The sequence below is a fragment of the Pleuronectes platessa genome, chromosome 3, assembly GCF_947347685.1.
Source record: "Pleuronectes platessa chromosome 3, fPlePla1.1, whole genome shotgun sequence".
NCBI classification, from domain to species: Eukaryota; Metazoa; Chordata; class Actinopteri; order Pleuronectiformes; family Pleuronectidae; genus Pleuronectes; species Pleuronectes platessa.
The window spans coordinates 29,567,321-29,574,561 of record NC_070628.1 but is presented as its reverse complement, the minus strand read 5'-3'; positions in this window follow the sequence as shown (position 1 = coordinate 29,574,561).

The following is a 7,241-nucleotide window of genomic DNA, read 5'->3' as shown; positions in this document are numbered from 1 at the left end:
TCATATTCAGTATTAGAAGAACTCGTTGATTTGGCTTATTTTTTCTTTTTTTATCAGAGTACATGTTCATTCTGCTGATTATGTGAGATTCTCGACATGAGGCATGTACTCTTTACTATTTAAGCCTGATAAGTAGTCTGGAAACATGAAGTGAATCCTTGTGGAGAGCACATAGTAGGCTGACAGTAGGGTCTGTGGAGCGTGTTCTCCTGCAGTCTTTTGTACATATTTCTGGATGATGTTAAAGCATTTGAAGCTGGAATAACACTTCTAAAAAGTATTTGAGGTATCTTTTCAGATAAAAATGAAATCGAAACTCTCCAGAAAGTATTATTTTAATAAAGCCAAGGAAGTTAAAAGACACCACGTCTTTCATGTGAATTTATCTGAAAATAAAGTGGAATAAGGCAGAAATTTGTCTCTTCAAACAAGACATCCTCAAAAATTATAGAAACAGAATATAAAATTATTTCATCTCTGTCACATTTTTTCAAAGGTTTTTGCACAATGAGAAGTCATATTACCTAGTACGATGACATTATTTGAGGATAGTCTGTACACAGTGTGAAATTCACACAAGTCAAAGATATCTGGCTGAAGAACCATAAGTCAATCTAAAATAGTAAATTGTCTGGATTTATATAGAACTTTTCTATTCTTGACAACTCAAAGTGCCGTACAGTACAGTTTGCAATTCACACACATATTCATACAGTAAATCTATGATCAGCACTTTTTCTATGAGGGGCAATTCAGGCTTCAGTATCTTCCCCAAGGACACTTAAGCATGTAGATGGGGAAGACTGGGATTGAACCAACAGATTCTGGTTGGGGGACAACCGCTCTCCCCAATCAGCCACAGCTTAGAATGTAGGTCAATAGCAAAGAACAAATACACTTTTAGCCCAAAATTCCATTTCCTAGATTTCCAAGAATTTTATGCCTGGTGCTCATATTTCATATGTGTAAAAGATCAAATTATTTGCTATTTTTTGGTTTCTTGTTAAATAAATCATCTAAGATGTAAGAACAAAAATAAATATTGAAGTAAATCTTGTATTTGGTGTTTGCAAGCAAGTTGTGTTAAACAGCTCCTTGAAAAAAGAATAAAAAAAACCTTAAAGATGGGCAGAAGAAGAATGTGTGATGGACTATTTGGACTTAGGGATCATCTCCAGCCTGACTGGTTAAAGCCAATTTACATACTTAAATGATGCATTCAACTGCATATATTTTGTCGCAAAAAACTGTTTAGCTGCGCCTGTCGCATTGTTGTTGACAAATATAACCCCCCAATGAATTATGGGTGTATTGTGGGTGGAACATACAATGAACCATTTGTGTCCAATTAAAAGCCGGGTCAGCTTCCAGTGGGACGTATATGGTGGATTTGTCAAGTAGTTAAAAGAGTTTATTTTCCACAAGAAAAATAGTGATTCAAATAATAAACATTGACAGAATAGAATAGAATTGAAAAGAAAGAAAGGACAGATAGAGTTGTAATGGATGCAGTATGGTGTGAGGATCCAATTGTACGAATCGGAGATAAAGGTATGAGCAGTTAACAAACTTTACTGTTTGTTATCGGTACACGAGTACGTAAATCCAACAGGGAGCAGGCAGCGGCAGAGTTCGTAATAAGTACGGTCCAAGGTCGGTACACGGGCAGGCAGTCGATGAAGGTGCAGAGTATCCGGAAAGGGAGAGGCAGAGACGTAATCCGTAAGACAGGCAGTAATCGGCAACAAGAGCGCTATCACAGGTAATTGCTGGAATGCTAGGAACATAGAGAAACTAAGACGAACTGGCAACGCGACACAGGAACACACAGACTAAATACACTGGGTGATGAGGAATAGGTGCAAACAATCGGGGAGGAGCTGACAATCAACAAGGTGGAACACACAAGAGGGAGGGAGTGAGGAGTCTGAAGCGAGAGGAGAGATGAATAGGGAGACACCACACAGAACATGTATAATGATCACACAGGGGAAACAACTTATCGGACAGGACGAGACTTGACAAGAGTAACCTTACCAAAAGTCCAGTGTTTATAGTTTTCCTTGCAGTACTAATTTAAATGTTGTATATCCGTTTACCAGCTACAGTACTAAGACTAAGTTGACTAAAACTAGACAAAAAGACCTGTTCTCTAGAGAAAATGTAAATACACAGTTAAATTTTCCCATGACTGTACATGCAACATGCCTGTCAGATTTCATCAGGCACTCTTCCTGTCTTCTCGCCTAGACCCCTTTCTTGCCAACAGGACCACTGTTGAAAAAACTTCATAATTGCATTTTCAAAATGAAGAATCTATCAAATTTTCCATATAGGATTATATTCTTTCAATTTCCCCTGTTGGGATATCACTATCTACAGTGTTGCTGTAAACAACTATCAAACAACTCAAACTCTTCCAAAAGAGCCCACCATAGCTGGATAGGAAAACCAAGTGAAAAGAACCAGCTGATGACCAGCTTTGTTAAACAAGTTATTCAGGATGGATAAAGTTAGGCTCAGTAAAGTGAGCTCACTTTATGTTACAGACCCTAAACGTTCTGTTGCAGACATCAGTTTAAGCCCCATATTTCTGTCCAAAGCAAATCCAAGAGACTAGAAACTAAACTAAAGGGCATTCTGTTTTCTGTGGGCAAACCTAAGGCCAATGCAGTTAATTACCCTGCACCTTGCAAATTGCAACATGGCCAGACAGCTCCTGATAGGCTTAGGATCCACCTTCTATTATGCTATACAACAAAAGTAAATATACCCTACTATGCCATTGTATGTTTACCTCTTTAATTTACTACATGTTTTTGTTGTTAACTAATCTTATTCTATTTGCCATTAACACAATCCGTCTAACAATAACCTAGCCAAAGCTTTTGTGCAGATACTGAAGTGAGCATTTTTTTAAACCATGACATTAGATTTAGAAAATCCTATTTCTTTGATGGAAATTTGTGCTTTTGTGCAAACTCTTGACTCGGAATTGCTTGCCAACGTAAAACTATTTGGTTTGATCCCTGTCTCCTCCAATTCATCTGCCGAGGTGTCCTTGTGCAAGACAGTTAACCCCAAAACGCTATTGACAGATCACAACAACTCTTAAAATGTGTGGGTTTGGCTGTCATCTGCCATCCCCACAGGTTTAAAGTGAATTTGGGTATTGTGGGACATTTTTAGCATTTTTACTTCTATGACTTAATCCAATATCTTTTATACACATTAGATCAGCATACTATACCGTACTGTAATTCTTGAAATGTTTTCTAACCCCCCAAGAAGAAAGAATAGAGATTCCATACCCAGAGGACAAATGGAACAGTTTTAAGTGCTCTTTTGCCAAAAAAGAAAGATGTGCTCTAAACCTGATACAGGTGACTTACATCATTAATTCACACTTTGATTTTGAAAAGGACATCACTTGAGGGAGTATTTCTTAATAGGTGTCACAGTAAATAAAGGTGTAGAGCAAACAGGGTTTTGAGTGATTCGGCTCTAAATTGTTTCATTAAAATGAAACGATTAGGGTTGAGCCGAATACTCGAATGACACAGTATCCAGTACGGATAATATACTTTTACGAGCACGGGTACCATACTCGTGATGAATGAAAATCCTCATTGGATAGCTCGGTCCACATCATTCCTTGATCGGCCAGCTGCACAAAGAGCTCCTCCTGTGAGGACTGTGTGTATTGTGGTAGTGTTGTTGTCTCCTTTTTCCCGTCTCCTCCCTATGCAGGTTGGTTGTGGCAGGGGGCGTGGCTGGCTCTGGGTGCTACAGACGAGACACACCTGCAATCAATCCCTACTCATCATCCACCCCATAAAGGCCTGGTCTTTCCACCACTTCAGTGCCGGATTATTCACTACTCAACGGTATCGTGTGCGCTGCAGAGACTCTAACCTTCACTGCCTCTGGATATCTTCTAACCTGTGTTTCACTCCTACTCAGAATCTCCTGGTGACTCTCCACTCTACAACACTTCTTGTTATCATCCAGCCAGCCAGCACCCGGCCGCTCCAACCTGCTCCTGCGTTCACATGAATAAACTTTGTTCTTCATTCAACTATTTACCCGTCTGTGTCTGCTTCGGGGTCCGAACCTGACTTCCACCTTAACACCTCCCCTACACAGAGCCTATAAAAAGGTCACTGCTGCTGAGCCATGCAACACAATCATTGCGTTGTCCCAGCCCCTCTGTCCAAAGGGATACTAACATGTAACATCGTTATCTATGACCATATATTCTCAGCATCCACTGGCCAAGTCAGAGTACACCCAGCCCAGCTAGACGAATACGGAACAAGTGCTCCTCTCCACCAGTTGAGTCACTGAGTGAGAGACAGGCATCTCGCACAAGCTCTGCTGGCCAAGGCAGAGTCATTGTTTAAATGTAATTTTGTAAAGGTAAAAAAAATTCAAAATTCAAAAAAATACAATGTTGGGTATGAAAACTCACATATTCTAGTCATAGTATAAGTATAAAGCGTAGAAACAGCTGGAAGCCGTAGGTGTATCTTCTTAAGAGGGTGTGTTGCACATAAAACTTGACTGATGTCAGCTGAGAATGTAATGATTAGCACAAAAGATTTCCCACCCTACACAAGCACACACACACCAGTAATCTCCATTTTCTCTGTGAGTAGCTCAGCATGATTTCTACCTGACATGGGAGGAGGTGAGAGAAATCCAGGCTAAAAAACCTTGTGCATGTTATGAATCTGTATATTTGGTTTATTTACTGCATTTTGTGTGTTCAGGGTCTTTAGAAGCATTTTTGGGCTTTCCATCATTGAAAAATGTGCTACACAATTAGTCTGACAATTTTTGTGTTGGTTTGACTGCTTGTTGTATATTCTGATTGTGCTGTGTGTGTGTGTACATGTGAGGGAAATGCGTAAAATATCTACTATTCACTGCACTACTGTGGTGTTACTGTAGTGGGTTTATTGAGTAACTGTTGGTCTAAACAGTTTTTGTTCTGGTGAGGATTTTCAGTTTGTAGTTTTTGTTAGTGATTCAGTAGAGGTGTTTTTGCAGTCACACAGTATTTGATATCCAAGCATCATATCTAAAATCTTTGTGAAAGGTGTTGCAGACCAATTATCAGATTTCCTGGTTTTGGAATGCTTTGTTTGAAAATTTTCAGTCAGAATTTAGAGAACATCATGACACAAAATGTTTCATCTTGCGTCATGATGTAACCATGTATTTACAATGCTGAGCCTACCCACGTTTTCATCTGTCCATATACCAGTCCAACAAGAAGTTCAATTCTAACATATTGCCATTTACATGGGGCTCCAAATGACGCTGAATATTTCTATTAACTCACATCACAGATTAACACAGTACAGGGCCAACAACATTTTAGGCCCTGACTTGATGCAGGGTCATTATATATTTTGCTCTCTGTGTTTCAATGGGGGTCATATTTATCTTGATATTGATTTGTATGCCTTTTCAATATCTAATAATAATTGAACTGTATTTATTTATCTTATTCCCTCACCGCTGTTGTCTTTGCTTTTCTCATTCCTCATCTCCCTTCCCTCATCCTGAGTGTGTTGTGATGGTTGTTGCTGTTTGCACTTAAAATAAATGCCCAACTGACTGGCAACACAAAGGCACGTGAGGACAGACATGGACAGGCTGTCATGGCAACAAAATGAAATGAGAGAAAAGCAGAAAGAATATCGCTTAAGCGCTAAAAAGAAGCTGGTTATATGTGGAAACAAAAGTAATTAAAAGAGAAGATAGAAAGACGTCGTGAAATAGAACTGGTGAAAATAACAAGCAATTTAAATGGATGAGCAGAAGAAAATCATTCCTCAATAAATGTACAATGCACAGTATGTTACATTAAGCAAAAGAAGAGAAAGATAAATTGTTGTCAGAAAATAGAGAACAACAAAAAAGACAGACGTGATAAAAGGTTAATGTATAGTGCTTTTCTAGTCTTAACTACCTTTTAAATGTTACAGCTTACATTACCCATTCTCCATCTTACACAGTGCTTCCACCAAACAAACTCAACCTGCAATGGTAAAACAGGAAATAAATGAGGAAAGCATTGAAAAGTAGGAGATAGAGGTGGACAGAAAGCAAGAAGAGAGAATTGTGGGAAAGGAGAATAGAAGGCACAGAGGTGTAGAGCAGACGAAAGAGGAGCGATAGGAAGATGCCGTTAATTCAGAGTTCAGAGAGATTTTTTAGTTTGACACACTCAGCAGGAGGCCTTTGACTGCTGCTGCCTTTGAACTAGAACACACACACACAAACCACTCACACACTCACATACACAGGTTTGTGCAACTATTCATATTAGGACTTGGCTTTGACTTGTATTCATTGTGCACAGTAACCAAAACATGCCTAACCTCAACCCAACCAAATATTACATCTTAGTCCGAACCATGATGTCGGCATTGAATTTTGCACCACTAGAAACAAGCTTTAGTCTCTGAGGTGCACTGGCCCTGAGAAGGTCAGTGTTTTTGCTGGGAATGTCCTAAAGAGGTAAAAAATAATAATAATGAAAAATAAAGTGTGCGCACACACACACACCACACACAAATACACACATACACCATATATAAACGCACACACAACAACTGATGTGAGACCAGCACTCGCCTGCTCACACACATGTGGCACGAGTGTAGCAGTTGTGCTCTGCTGGTTAAGGTAATAGAGAGGACTGTCTCTACTCCAGGTGATTATATTGGTTTGTCGGGAATCTGAATGCACTTTTAAGAGCTGTTTAGCCATTTGGTTTAAGTTATTACATTTTAGAACATTTTTTTTTCTTAATGCAGGTAAAATGCCTGCCATTGTGTAGTATCTGGTATCGTTTTGGAAATAAATGAAGATTCATAAAAAGTACATAAATAAATATGTGTTCAAATTGGAAGAATTTGCGAGAAGAGTCTAGACTTTTGTCTAATTGTTTGAGTTTAAGATTCTTTGCTGTAAAGCACTTTGTTACTTGAATAAAAAGTGCTATTCAAATAAACTATTATTATTTTAATAATGATGTTCAGAATAGGGATTGTTAAAACAAGCATAATTTTAAGCGCATAAATATTTTAAACTGGTCATTTTTTTTAACCATGGTCCAAACAAGATTTAAATATTCTTAATTATTTGCCCAATTTATTGTAGAGCCCTGTGAGGCACATATCCCTGGTGTCAATTTTTAACACCCAAAACAGGTCAAATTCTGCACA